The sequence below is a fragment of the Mobula birostris genome, chromosome 11 (genome assembly GCF_030028105.1).
Source record: "Mobula birostris isolate sMobBir1 chromosome 11, sMobBir1.hap1, whole genome shotgun sequence".
NCBI classification, from domain to species: domain Eukaryota; kingdom Metazoa; phylum Chordata; class Chondrichthyes; order Myliobatiformes; family Myliobatidae; genus Mobula; species Mobula birostris.
In genome coordinates this window covers 71,784,999-71,800,805 of record NC_092380.1, presented here as the reverse complement: position 1 = coordinate 71,800,805, position 15,807 = coordinate 71,784,999, and the positions used below count along the sequence as shown (strand labels likewise).

The 15,807-nt window shown below is 39.3% G+C and overlaps 1 protein-coding gene across 7 annotated transcripts in view; it reads right to left on the bottom strand.

Moving 5' to 3' along the window:
- sox6 (SRY-box transcription factor 6) overlaps positions 1–15,048 on the bottom strand; it is a 618,625-nt gene extending 603,577 nt beyond the window's left edge. For 5 of the 7 annotated variants that reach the window (XM_072272504.1, XM_072272513.1, XM_072272514.1 and 2 more), the window contains exon 1: positions 14,478–15,048. The gene's annotated coding sequence lies outside the window, so the exon portion shown is untranslated. Of the gene's footprint in view, positions 1–13,454; positions 13,478–14,477 lie in introns of those variants that run through there. The other 2 variants (XM_072272505.1, XM_072272516.1) reach the window with 2 other exon arrangements.
- Positions 15,049–15,807: the final 759 nt, after the last annotated feature.

The following is a 15,807-nucleotide window of genomic DNA, read 5'->3' as shown; positions in this document are numbered from 1 at the left end:
GTGCCAGAACAGAAAGTTGAGAAAAATGTTATTAACCCTATATACAAAGACAGGAATCAAAAGGTTGAACATGGTGAGACTAACTTTCTGAGCTGCATATATTTCAATGCAAGAAGTATTGTAGGAAAGGTAGATGAGCTGAGGGATTGGATCAGCACGTGGAATTATGATATTGTAGCCATTAGTGAGACTTGGTCGCAGGAGGGGCAGGACTGGCAGCTCAGTGTTCCAGGGTTCTGTTGTTTCAGGCGTGATAGAATGGGAGGGATTAAAGGGGGTGGGGTAGCATCTAGTCAGGGAAAATATCACAGCAATGCTTAGACAGAACAGACTGGAGAGCTCACCAAGTAAGGCTTTATGAGTAGAAATGAGGAATAAGAAAGGTATAACCACATTAATGGGATTATGGAATAGACCACTAAGCAGTCAGCAGGATTTAGGGGAGCAAATTTGTAGAGAGATTGCAGACTGTTGCAAGAAGCAAGGTAGTGATGGTTGGTGATTTTAACATTCCACATTTTGACTGGGTCTCCCATACAGTTAAAGGTCTGGATGGAATAGAATTTATCAAATGTGTTCAGGAAAGTTTCCTTATCAGTACATAGAAGTCCCAACATAGAAAGTGTGATACTAAATCTACTATTAGGGAATGAGGCAGGCACTTTCAATCAGTGATCATGATGCCAATAGTTTCAAAGTCATAGCAATTATGGAAAAGGATTGTTCTGGTCCTTGGGTTGAGATTTTAAATTGAAGAAAGGCCAACTTCAATGGTGTCAGAAAGGACCTGGCAAGTGTGGATTGGGTCAGATCATTTTCTGACAAAGGTGCATTCGGTAAATGGGAAGCCTTCAAAGGTGAAATTTTGAGAGTAGCGTTTTTATGTTCCTGACAGAATAAAAGGCAAGGATAACAGTTTTAGGGAACTTTGTCTTTAGAGAGATATTGAGGTCCTAGTTAAGAAAAAAAAAGTAGGTTCATAGCAGGTATAGACAGGTAGGAACAAATGAGGTACTTGAAGAGTGTAAGAAATGCAAGAGAGCACTTAAGAAAGAAATCAGGAGGGCTAAAAGGTTACTCAGCAGACAAAGTGAAGGGGAATCCTAGGGGCTTCTACAGATATATTAAAAGCAAGAGGATTGCAAGGGACAAAAATGGTCCTCGGGAAGATTGAAATGGTAATCTATGCATGGAGACAAAAGAGATGAGTGAGATCTTAAATGGATTTCTTGCATCTGTATTTACTCAGGAGATGGATACAGGGTCTATAAAAGTGAGGCAAAGCAGCAATGAGGTCATGGACCCTATACAGATTACAACGGAGGAGGCGTTTGATATCTTGAGGCAAATTAGGCAGGATAAATTGCCAGGACCTGACAAGGTGTTCCTCAGATCCTGTGGGAGACTAGTGCAGACATTGCAAGGGTGCTAGCAGAAATATTTAAATCATCCTTAGCCACGGGTGAGGTGCTAGACGATTGCAGGGTAGCTGATGTTGTTCCATTGTTTAAGAACGGCTCTAAGAATAAGCCAGAAGATTATATACCAGTGAGCCTAATATCAGTTCATTGGAATGTTATTGAAAGGTATTCTAAGGGACCAGATATATAAGTAGTTGGATGGACAGCAACTGAATAGGGATGGTCAACATTGCTTTGTGTGTGATAGGTCATTTCTAACCAACCTTATAGAGTTTTTCAAGGAAGTTACCAAGAAAGTGGATGAAAGTAAGGCAGTGGATGCGGTCTACATGGCCTTTAGCAAGGCATTTGACAAGATCACATATGAGAGGTTGGTCAAGAAGGTTCAGTTGCTTGGCATTCAAGTTGAGATAATAAATTGGATTAGACATTGTCTTTGTGGGAGAAGCCAGAGAGTGGTAGACAGTTGCTTCTTTGAGTGGAGACCTGTCAGTAGTGCTGTCCCACAGGGATTGGTGGTTGATCCATTGTTGTTTGTCATCTATATCAAAGGTCTGGATGATAATGTGGTAAATTGGACCAGCAAATTTGCTGATGACATCAAGACTGGGGGTCTACTGGAGAGTGAGGAAGACTATATAAGCTTACATCAGGATCTGGACCAGCTGGAAAAATGAGCTGAAAAATAGCAGATGGAATTTAATCCAGACAAGCGTAAGGTGTTGCACTTTGGCAGGACCAACCAGGATAGGTCTTTAATAGTGAAGGGTAGGGCACTGAGGAGTGAGGTACAAATGAGGGATCTGGGAATAGAGATCCATAATTCATTGAAAATGATGTCACGGGTAATTAAGGTTGTAAAGCAAGCTTTTGGCACATTGGCCTTCATTAATCAATGTATTGAGTACAGGAGATGGAGTGTTATGTTCAAGTTGTATAAAACATTGGTGAGGGTTAATTTAAAGAATTATGTGCAGTTTTGGTCACCTACCAATAGGAAAGACGTAAATAACTTTGAAAGAGTACAGAGAAAACTTACAAGGATTTTGCCGAGACTTCAGGACATGAGTTATAGGAAAAGGTAAAAAGGTTAGGACTTTATTTCCTAAAATGTAGAAGATTGAGATAAGACCTGATAGAGGTATCCAAAATTATGAGGGCTATAGATAGGGTAAATGCAAGCAGGCTTTTTCCACTGAGGTTAGGTGAGACTACAACTAAAGGTCATGGGTTAAGGGTGAAAGATGGAATGCTTAAGGGGAACATGAGAGGAAACTTCTTCATTCAGAGGATCGTGAGATTGCGTAACAAGCTGCCAGTGCAAGTGGTGGGTGTGGGGTTGATTTCAACATTTAAGAGGAAGTTGGACAGATACATGGTTGGGAGGGGTATGGTGAGCTATGGTCTGGGTGCAGGTCAATGGGACTAGGCAGATTAATGGCCTGGAATGTACTAGATGGGCCAAAGGGCATGCTTTGTGACTCTATGACTCTACCTCTCATCCACCCACCCATCATCACCTCCAGAGCTCAAGTTATCCATATATTGGTCTCTTGATATATGGGTGTTCAGTAGTAATGATCCAGATATGACTTGTGCATGGATCATATCACTATTCAATGCAATAATGTACAGATGACTGAAAATGCCACCTCTAGGGCTTTGATTAAATCTTAAGGAAATGTTCTAAGTATCAACATATTTAAAGTAAAAACTGCATTGCACAAAACCTGAAAGTATTATAAATAATAGATTTAAATTATTAACAAGTCCTTAGCTCAAAGTGAATAACATTATACTGTTGAAATTATATGGTGAGATCTTAATGTACAGTATATTAGTGCTGATTAAAGATACAGAATGATTTAATGACACCACTAAAATAGAGCACTGAAGAATTTCATACAGATTTGTGCAGCATTTACACACTAACATCAGACCACACAAATTTAAGGCTTAGAGCTATATTTCAGAATGTTACAGCTTCTCATAGAAATAACTGAACATTTTATTGGAGGTGTTAAGCTTTTGGTGAAGAGAAGGCATGAAACTGATTAATTTTGCTCACTGTGTACAAGTGGTTCTTTTCACAGATGAAGCCTGGGCCTCCTTTGCACGAACATTTTAACAGTCAGTATGGTCTTTCATTTATAAAGAATGACTTGTCTTATTAATAGGGAAAATATCTGTGATCTATGCTACTGACTGCATAAGCATAAGACATAGGAGCAAAATTAGACCAATTGGCACATTGAGTCTGTTTGCCAATCCATCATGGTTATTTATTTTCACTTTCAACCAACTTCTCCTACCTTCTCCCTGTAACCTTTGCCACCCTGACTAATCAAGAGCTCATCAATGATTTGGCCTCCACAGCTGTCGACTTCTACAGATTCATCACTTTCAACTAAAGAAATTCCTCCTCATCTCTGTTCTAAATGGATGTTCTGTTATGGTCCTAGATTCACCCACTATAGGAAACATGCTCTTTACATCCACTCTATCTAGGCCTATCAAAATTCACAAGGTTTTAATTTGTACCCCATGTACTCTTCTAAACTCCAGCGAGTACACGCTCAGCACATTCAAACGCTCCTCATTCGATAGCCCTTTCATTCCCGGAATCATTCTCATGAACCTCCTATGGACCCTCTCCAATGCCATCACATCTTTTCTTAGATAAGAAGCCTAAAACTGCTCATGATACACCATGTGCAGACTGCCCAAAACCTTATAAAGCCTCAGCATTGCATCCTTGCTCTAATATTCTATTCCTCTCAAAATGAATGCTAACATGGCATTTCCCTTCCTTACCATCAACTCAACCTGCAAGTTAACCTATAGGGAATCCTACACAACAAGGACTCGAAGTCCCTTTGCATCTCGGATTTTTGAATTTTCTCCCCACTTAGAAAATAGTCTCTGCCTTTATTTCTTCTACCAAAATGCATGATGACCATACACTTCCCTACACTATATTCCATCTGCCACTTCTTTGCCCATGCTCCTAATCTAAATCCTTCTGCAGACTCCCTGCTTGCTCAATATTACCTAGTCCTCCACCTATTTTTGTATTGTCATCAAACTTGGCTACAAAATCATCAACTCTGTCATCGAACTCACTGACATATAAGTTGAAAAGAACAGTCCCAATACCAACACTTATGGAACACCACTAGTCACCGGGAGCCAACCAGGAAAGAATGCATTTATGCCCACTCCTTGCTTCATGCCAGACAGCCATGCTATCCGTGCTATAGTCCTTCCCATAACACCATGGATTCTTATCTTGTTAACCAGCCTATGTGCAGCAACATCCACTGACTCTCCTTTGTCTATTTTGCCTGTCAGTTCCTCAAAAAAATAGAAAATAGCCCACGCTTTTATTTCTGCCACCAAAATGCATGACTATACACTTCCCTACACTATAATCCATCTGCCCCTTCTTTGCCCATTCTCCCGATCTGACTAAGTCCTTCTGTAAACTCCCTGCTTCACACTACCTGCCTCTCCACCTATCTTTGTATCATCTGGAAACTTGGCCACAAAGCCATCAATTCCATCATCCAAATCAGTGACGTATAAAAGAAGCAGTCCCAACACTGATCCCTGGGGAACGCCACTAATCACCAGCATCCAACCAAAAAAGCCTCCTACACATGTTAATATCTTTCCTATAATACCATGCACTCTTATCTTGGTAGGCATCCTCATGTGTAGCACCTGATCAAAGGCTTCTGAAAATCCAAGTTATCAACATCCACTGACTCTCCTTTGTTATTTCCTCAAAGAACTCTAACAGATTTGTCAGGCAAGATTTTGCATGAAGGAAACATGTTAACTTTGGCCTATTTTATCATGTGCCTCCAAGTATCCCAAAACCTCATCCTTAACAATGAAATCCAGCTTCTTCCCAATCACTGTCAGGCTTACTGCCCTACAATTTCCTTTCTTCTATCTTTCTCCCTTCTTAAAGAGTCAACTGACATTTGCAAATTTCCAGTCCTCTGGAACCATTCCAGAATCTAGTGATTCTTAAAGATCATTATCAGTGCTTCCACAATCTCTTCAACTACTTCTATCAGAACCTTGAGATATAATCCATCCGGTTCAGATGACTATCTATCGTCAGACCTTTCAGCTTCCCAGGCACCTTCTCCTTAATAATAACAACTACATTCACCTCTTCTCCCTGACACTCTCAAATTTCTGACGTACTACTAGTGTCTTCCACAATGAAGACTGATGCAGGATACTTATTAAGTTCATCCACCATTTCTTTGTCCCCTATTACTACCTTTCCAGCGTCATTTTCCAGCAGTCCAATATCCACTCTCTCCTTTCTTTTACTCTTCATGTATCTGAAAAAAAATCGTTTGGTACCCTCTTTTATATCATTGACTGGGTTGTCTTCATACTTCATCTTTTCTAACAGCCTAAATGTTGCAGAAGCGTTTTGTGGTTCACTAGAAGGCGAGGGATCCCCTGTACACAAGGAAGCTCAACCCTATGATTTTCAGTGATAGAATTGTTAAATTGCATTCTTAAAACTGATCAGGATATTTTTCTTTTGCAATAGTGGTTAGCACAATCCCTTTACAGTGCCAAGCATCACCGAACAGGGTTTAATTCCCATCACTGTCTGTAAAGGATTTTTTATGTTCTCCGTGTGAGTGTGTGGGATTCCTCCACGTGTTCCAGTTTCCTCTCATATTACAAAGACATGCAGTTAAAATTTAGTTCAGTGAGTTGAGGGCATGCAATGTTGGCACCGGAGGTGTGGCAAAACTTGTGGAGTTCCTCAGCACAATCATTGGACTGTGGTGATACCTGACACAAAGTGATGTATTTCACTGTATGTTTCAATGTAGATGTGAAATGTTAATCTTTACCTTTATAATTCATTGCATTTTAATAAAAAGGTAGCCAACATTTCAATAGATGCACGAAATGCTACAATATATGGAGGGGTCTCACTGTAATGGGCTTGTCTCAAATGCTAAAATAATGTAAATACTTCATTAACTGAGCTCTTATTACATCCTAATGTGAATGACAGGAGCAAGGCCTTAACCAAGTCCTGTCAACCATGGTATAGCAACTTTCTACAAGGCTATGACCTACCAGGTCAACTCAGTTCATTTAAAATAGAGTGGAATTGCTTTTAGTCCATCAATACACGTTGAGTCAATGATTTACATTAATATGAGGCATTATTTCAGGTGTGTTGGTTAATTAAAATTCGATGTTATCCAATAATCTGTGTACAGAACAAAGGGGTGACTATTATCTTGAGATTGATCCCAAGCAACTGTGTTTTTCACTTCCTGCATGCATTACATCTTTAAAAAGTGTTATTATTCAATTTGAAGGATTTTTAGCTGTTGCTCTCTCCATGATGATATTCACGTTGTATGTTTAATGATTGTTACAATATTATCTCAGGTTAATAAGAAATTTTTAGCTTCCTAATGTCCCCAGGTAAATGTACTATACAGTCTCATATGGAGCCGGGCAAGGTATGCTCCAAGTTAAATCCTGGTCTGCCTGGAGTAATGTGATCTCAACTGGGACAATGTCATGAGCAAGATATGCTCAGGAAAAACTTTTGTTTTCACCTCTGAATCCTATCCTATGACCCCTGCTGGAGAGCGCACATCGAGGCAATCAAACTCGATTGTGTTTCTCTTCATGATCAAGCTACAAACCACCAATCATAAATTTGGGTTGGTAATAGAAAGTGTCCAAAAGCTGTAAGTCATACTCCATCGGGAATGGCACTTGAGACCAGAAAATATTGGATAAAACTGTAATCATTCAACCAACTTAGGCTACACCCAGAAGATGTGAGAAAGTGCCAGTGCCCAGTCTTTGCTTCATGATTCTGGATATACTCACTATTTTGTTGTTTTTGAATAATCAAGTCTAGTCATTTGAGAGACATAAATTTCAAACCCAGGATGACACAACAAGAATTATATTTCTAATGACAGGAAAGATTTCAGGCATGAAATACATCTGGTATATATTTCCCGTGTTGTCACGCATTTATTTGATGCCAATATGCAAAAAAGAAAATAAAATTAGGCTTAAACTAAAAGAAATGAATATGGCAATATGCATTTTGTGTGATATACTGAACTCGTGAAATTGCACTCAGTAGTAGGCTTATAGCTATTCAAATTCCACATCAGATTTCTAAACCTCCCTTTCTTTCTTAGCAAGTGTAAGCCATGAGGGCAATATTCATAATTATTGCACTTTACAATTCAAACAGAAACACTGCAAAACACCTTTACACCCACAATTATGTTTTAACTAAAATCCTAGAGGTAACAGTAAATCTGTTCTACTGAATCTAGAATTACAACTCTAATCAAATTGGAGGAAGATTCATTCCTTCATGGAAAGAAAAAATTATATCACTGATTTTGAATTAGTATCAACAAGCAACTGTCTGCAATAGATGACTTTCGTGTACAAAAGAACAGAGGCTATAAGCCATAGAATTGTCACAGCAGTCTCTTTATCAGTCAACTGGATTCCCATTTTAAAATAAGTATTCTGTCCAGTTAATAGTGATCACAACTTTCAGTCCATAAACTGAATCTTTGGTTGGCAGGTCACAGAATTGACCTCTGTTGTACAATAATACTCTCAGCTTTTGACTTTGGGTATTATAAGTCAATTAATCACTCTACAATCCTGCAGTCAATAGTTTACTGCTGTAGACCTCAAATACAGTCAATAGCCAGATAAAATATATCTTGCATCTTGATGAACTCAACATATTCCATTGGATTACAGATTAAATAAAGCATAAGAGTTAAGTGCTACTTAAACACTACAGTTTTTAAAAATGCAGCTGTATGACTGTGCACAAGATGCAGCTTTGGGATCTGTTAATTACAATTGAACTCTCTGAGGATTATAGAAGCATATTTGCATCATGTCAAGAATACATACACATATACAATCAACTTCAGGAATGGGCACTTTCTCCCTAGAGTCTAAATAATTAAACATTATTCCGTTTGTATACCTAATGTTTTGCTTATGATTAGTCTCCTGTTACAAACTTGAGTATTGCATGTTTAATAAGAAATATGATTTGTCAGCAAATAATTACTTCGACATGTTAATGAAGTCATAGTTGTCTCAATTGTTTTTCAGCTATTCAATGAAAAAAAGACCAACGATTAAATATAATAGAAGCAACAGAGATTCCATATAATTGACGATTGTTTTCCATTACGTCCGTGGAAGAAGTCTTCAGGGCTTGTTCAAGGCGTCAGGGAGCACAACGCTTTCAAACACGTGAGACAAGAAAGCCTAAGAAAACGTTCAGTTCGTGTCTGTTTCTCACTTTTGAAAAATAGAAAAATCCTATTTTATTAAATAACACTATTAATACTGAAATAACACTATTTTAAAGAGAGTTCATCTATTTCTATATGCAGACAATATATGGGCCCCATACAGACTATGAACTATTCCGTGTGTTTTCTCAGTAAGAATTGTTCCTATATATCTCCAGCTGCTGGCACACTTTTTCAAAAATACATTGTTGAAAACTCCAAAATGTTTGCTCTTTGGACTGGGTTAGTTTGAATTCATGACAATACAGTATGCGTACTTTTCGAAACTTTATAACCTGTTCTAGAGAAGCCAGAGAAATGGATAGTTCCCTTGACTCTAGTCTCTCCCTAATACACGGCCAGTTGGTGAGTACGTTTCGTGGTGCGTGCTACTATTGACTACTGCTGCGGCTGGTGCTTCGGTCTCTGGAGCCTGCAGAATGAACGGATCTGTGGCTGGAACCGTTTGCAGAAGAAAGTGTCTTGCGAAAATCACATCTTGAGTGCTTGCCAAGCCTAGAGGGAGAAATCGCCAAAGATTCACCAACTCCAAGCTGCTGCACGAACAAAATCACACACAACTGAGTACTACACAACAGAGCTTGTTAAACTAATCAAAATCAAAAAGCCGTTCGCGAACGACGTCTATTCTCTAATGGAGATGAGGGGGATTCAATCCAATATCATGTCAAACAATTTTAAGTATATACAATGGGACCTTTGGTTGCGCGTATTTGTGTTGGATATTCGCATCTTGCAGGGCTAAACTGCTGTGAACGGCGTTAGGTTGAATTGAATAACCCCGGCACCACAATCTCCTTTCAGACCTACTCGCACTGCTGCTTTGACTTGTGCCCGCTGTGACGGGAAATCTGAGACTCTGTCAGCCAGTCCCGACCTTAACCCTGTCTGACAGCCCACACTCCTATCCCGGTCGCTTGTAACCTCCTTTTAATTTTTCACAGTTGCTCTTCAACTACAACTGAACTGTTTGTGCCAAGGAGAAGTGTTTTCTCGATCATTCCCTTCGCGGTACTCAGCTTCTTTCAGCATTTGCTCTCGTGTCTCTCTCTCTCTCTAATGTTTCCCGTTGGCTACCAGCACGTTTTTCCTCTTCATTCTGTTTCCTTGTTTCTCCTTTCCCTCCTCTCACTCGCTTCTCTTCCTCCATTCTTTCCCCTTTTGCGTTTGCACAGATTTTCTGTCCGGTCCAAACGTCAAGGATAAGGAACAAGCATTGTTTGAATGGACGCGCCACAAAAAAGGTGCTCAGGAAGCACTAGGCGGGGCTAGTTCACTTCTCAGGCGAACATAAACTGGGTCTGCAGCACCTGCAAAATCTAAATACGCTGCATACGGTGATATCTCGAGTCTATGAGTTATTTTAAGGGGGAAGTCATCTGCGCTCCTCATCTGAAAGAGGCGGTGGAATAGTAGATAGGGGTCGGTGGAAAGAATCGTAGGTTCCGATTGTACACCTTAACTGAAACATCTCAAACTACAAAAATATTTTAAAAGTGAACACTGCAAAAGCAACTTTCAAACCTATTAGTTTGACCTGAAAAAAATGAAAATAAAATGACTCTATAATAACCTGGATTATATCCGTCACGGTTTATTTTCGAGCGGTACAATAAGTCAATTAACCCTAGAAATGCTAACGTGCATCAAGGAGCTAAAGTATTTAGCTCAAAAATTATATTTGAATTGCACGTTAAACAAACATTTTCCCAGAGCTCTGCAGAATAAAATGTACAATTTACATAGCTATTGGTTCTCCATCAAATGGCATTATTATTTTGAGAGCATTTATTTTAACCATGTGCAACTTTCGTCGTATGGCAGTCCACAAAAGTATTTACTTTCCATCATAATAATTAATCAAATTATTAGCTGGAGCGGCACAAGCTCTCTAAGAAGGAGCAACTTTTTTTTTCTCCAATCGCAGGGTTTAGGGTACAGTATATGTACATTTTCCACCTTAATTATCCAGGGCCCCGGCGAAATTGGGTGATATACAAACTACTTTAGCACATCGATACTGCCAAGCGCATCAAAACCAAAGGGAATTTATTTTCTATCTTACTAGTTAAAATGTTTCTAGAATTTTGATTTTTACTTTAAACTTCAGAAGAATGCTGTCCATTTAGTTCCCACTACCTCTAAATTATTCAGAATTTCATTTCATGGAAAATATGACGATGATGTTGAATTGCAAGTTGCTGATGGTCCCTTTGCAATTTTGCCTTTGATTCATATTCTCATTAAGTTCAATTTGTACTTTAAATTAGACGCGTTTCTTGGACAAACAATAATGATTGCCGCTGCAGTTTAAATCATTCCAAATGTGAATATGCAAAAAAACTGTAGTTTGGCTGAGGGTTGAAGTGTAAACGATACTGAATCTTAGGTTGATTTGTAAATGATCACAGTTCAAATAACTGATTTGGAAAAAATACCTTATGTTGAAATGATATGAGATTTTTGGTAGTCAGCAGCAATCAATAAACGGTACATTAGGAAATGCAAAATTACTCCAAAATTGTTCTTTGTTTATTTTAGCTTAATGGATATTCCTAAATCTCTATTATTATCATTGTCTAACTTTGGCTTCAGTTTTTATTAGGCATTTGAATATCCAGTTTATATTCCACAGGGCGTACAAAATATCAGATTGTAAACTACTATAAATTCAATATTGAATAGTGATCTTTTTTAAAATTCTGAAAATCTGAATATATGAACGCTTTTTAATTTGCTTTTCACTATAATTAATTATACCTGAGCTGTAGAATGTTGAATATGAACTAAACTAATGGCATATCGCGGTTGCAGAGTCTATATCTGTCAACAATTTAAATATCACACCCCCGCTGTTGACTCCAAACTTTAGCCTTGTAGCTCCTGGGTAGGTGTTTATTATGTGAAATATATACTGCCTTAATCAAGTGTCCCTGCTGTTCACGGCTGTAGAGGTTGAAGAATGTGAAAAGAGAATAACCCAAGACTCCGTGCAGTCGCTTTTTAAGACGCCTCTATTGAGATCCCAGACATTGCAGTTTAGCTCTGTAGTATGGACACAATCTGCTGAATTTGCAATCTAATTATAAATGTGCCATTTGGACATCCTTTCAGCTTCAGTGCCACCATACCTTATGAGGGAAGTTACTTTAACAGCAAGCAACAAGTCAGGCAGCTGTTCAAAACAAAATGCCATTAGCAGATCAACTTTTCCCTAACACTAGGACTAGCCAGGGTATTGTTTTACAAACAGTCTTACAGCATTAGCTGCATTATGTATAATGAAGAATGGTTATTAAATGAAGTGCGTCTCGATAACTTATAGGAACGGTCAATAAAATCTATCTTGATAATCGTTTGCAGTGCAGAGAAATCACATGAAAGCAAACCGAACACGTCTTTTTTAAAGACTGCTGTTAACATAAGAGGATTGTTTAGTACACACATCATGCAAATACCTTCCAGCGAGACTCTCATTATATATAATTATTCGGAATAATTCTCGATTAGTCGTAACCACGGTAGAAAAACTGAAGTATTGTGTTTTCTACATATGTCTATCAGGTGAAATTTCTAATAAATAGTTTCAATACAGTTAACAATTCATCACTAGAGTTTAATCGAGATGTTTACCTTTGGGTTTACCATTTAATTTGTCTATTTATGAATAACAGATACAAATCATAAAGAGAAAAAGTATATTATTTTAAACCATGCACAGAAAGGTATAGCCAAGTCACGTAGACCGTTTTCATAATGACATTTTAAAATCAGTCGAAGATGACATTTCTTGCGCATATTCGCATCATTTCAGAAAGTGGTTTGTGTGTCAGGCTAAATAAAATGGGAGAGATGTAATATTGCAAATGACTTCCAAAACCTTTCAATAAACAGATGTGATGTGGTTAAACACGCTTCTTATCTGCGCTCAACATGCGAATTCTTTTTTTTATTTCTGGTGAAAGTTTTGACTCAGTATTTTGGGAAACACCCTTGACCCGAATGTCAGAAAGACCTAATCTCTTCTCCCCAGACAACTTTCACATTCACTCTCTCCTCTTCACACTGCCCCCCCTTCCCGTCACCGAGGTAAAACAGTAACAGGCACGACAATAATTGTCTTTTCAAATTTCTCTCGTTCTTCTTCTCCAACCATAAAAGTGCGAATTAAGGAAAGTCAGCTATCAGATCGATAACATCAGGACTTCTCACTGGTAAACAGGCAATGTCCCATTTAGAGATATCATTTAACGCTTTCCTTCTTTCACGCAATGGGGGGAACAGATATTGTAATATTTCATAGAAAAATACCTTAATCGGATTACAAACAACACGTCACCGATGGGGCCGCAGAAAGAAACACCCCAAGTTAATTTAAAGTGTGTATTTGTTAAGAAAATGCATTAATGTATACCATATTAAAATTAAAACCAAATTTAAAGATGAGATCGACGCTAAACAAAACATAAATACTCTGATTTTATAAGGAAATTGGGTGCATGAATATAAAACTACATAAAACTTTCTAAACAATACGGTCATTGTTATCTAATCGATATGCATTGAGTTCGGGGGAAATCGTGAAGTCCTACGTTTTAGTACTGTTCAAAAATAATTTTATCAGTGGTGTTTCAAAATAAATTTTCCGACTCACGTTTGGCCCCTGTAGTTGACAGAAGTGCGTGATCGCGCCAAGTAAGTCTGCTATATGGAAAGGTTGGGTATTGTCTCCTTATGGTTCGGTCTCTGGATGCCTGTTTTATTTTAATTTACGTGCTTGTGCATTCTTCTCAGGTCAATTTGCATGACCCCAGCAGAACTTACTAAAGAAGAGATTATCTCAGACAAAGGCGGGAATGGATAAAACCACAGAAATGCCAACCTTATAAATTCTTTTCTTGAAAACTATAGTTTAATATAAACATCAGGCAGCATCTTAAGCGTCCAGATTGCAACTTTATAATTCTGTGATCAGAGGCTTTCCACGGGCGGTACTTAACATCTAGTACCGCTGTGTGGACAGAGTCGAAATTGCCGCCTGTTTGTATGAGGAAACTGTTGCTAATTGTTTCGATACTGCACGGATGACCAGAGCACCATAAACTAAACTTCGCGTTATTTATTGAAGGTGCTGCGACACTATTATTATCAAAACGAAATCATAGCTTTCCCGAAAATCTTATCTCCCCACTTGTATTCGGAAACGCCGGGGTCTGAATTCCTTTCCACCCCGGATTGCTTGGTAAAACTCTGATTCCCAGCGTATGGGATGATCGCTTTCCAAAGCGTGCGGTTTGGCGTAAAGAGCGGATCGCGGAAGGAAAGAATAGGGGGTTGCTAAGGAGAGGGGGAGACTTTTTCATGTGTGTACGGGGAGCATAAAGATTTCAATTTGCAGTAACTCGCGAGGATTTTTAGATTGTAGATGACTATCTGAAGTTGGGGGGGGGTGCGGTTTGTTAGCGGAGCAACCTCTAGGCGCGCTGTCCTTTCCGCACAAACTGACCCTAACCAGATCGCAACAACAACGGAGAGAGAGGGAAAAAAAATCAGCCTCCAGCCACAGCACAACCCTTAAGAAGAAATCCGTAGAAATGCACACAAGCAAAGGACTCTAGACACAACAAGCAACGCGCGCACACACAAAAACAAAAACAGAAGGGTTTTGCCCGGTTACCTTAGAAGCCAGTCTGGCGAGACGCAGCTCCGAGCTATCCCGTGTCGTTAGATGTGTCTAATCGTTTTACAATTTTAAAACAATCGTTATGTATTAAAAAAACAAAAGAGCTGAAACGAAGAGCTTAAAGTCAGCTGGAGCGTCCCCGGGCCATGGATAGGGGGTGATGGGGGTGGGGGTGTCCGAATCGCTGGCAGAAGTTGCCGATGGGCTGCCGAAAAATAATATTGCTATTCTCTTGTGGAACAAGTGAAGGCGATGGTTAGTGCTGTCAATCTTGGCGATCAATTCCAGCGGCCATGTCGCAAGTATTCAAAGCATTTCCCGTCGTGCAACATCAGAAAGTGAATGGCCAGGGCATTGATCTTATGGCTCCCCCCTCGCAACCAGCCTTGATGTCTACTGCTCCCAAAACCAGGGAGAGAGAGAGAGAGAGAAGAGAGAGTGAGGGACTGAGGCAAGAGGGGAAGAGATCGGTCAGCCACCGGGCCAACTCATGCTACATACAACACTGCCAGCTATTTACATCCACATGCTGGTCAGAGATTGCTGAACTTCGCAAACGCGAACAAATGTAACGCATCAAAACTGAAAGAAAACCCAACTTCCCCTCCCTCCCTCGCCGATCCGCACACACACCACAGCCTCTGCCGTTCCCACGCATTTCAGAAAATCTGCCAATTTCAGCGTTAATGTTCCTGAACTTTTTTTTTGTTTAAAAAGCTATTATTTTAATTAAAGAAACCGCCACATTATAAACACGCTGGCCTTCGGGAAAAAAAAACGCACTGATCTCGATACCTATCGTTTATACGGAAAGTGATACCATTGGAGAGAAAGCGACTGGGTCGATCTCCGCGGCTGTGATAAGACTATTGAGAATAATTGATTGGATTTATGAGGGAACGGCGTTTGCCGGAGCTGTTATTCGGATCGCAGAGTACGGCTGAGAAAGCTAACACTGAGAAATACGCGTCGATCATCTGGTGTGTAACATTTTTACCGATGCTGTGCAACTCGGAAATCTGATAGAGTTACACATTAACCCTTTGTCCGCCACTTTTCGGAGATTTGATAATCAGTCTAAGATAAGTCAATTATCTCGTGCACTTAAAGTAATATTAAATATATTTAGGGAAGGGAGGCACCAGACGCCCTCCCTTTTTTTTCAGTTTAGGCTACACTTTCTTTCTCGGGCTTGCATTTTCAGAGGTTCTCTCTGAACTTGTGGCCAGCAGCGAGAACCACATTTAAAAGGATTTTTTTATAAATCTGAAACTTCGCTGCCCAATCTGATTATGCAACTGGAGTTAAACCTATTGATGTCAGC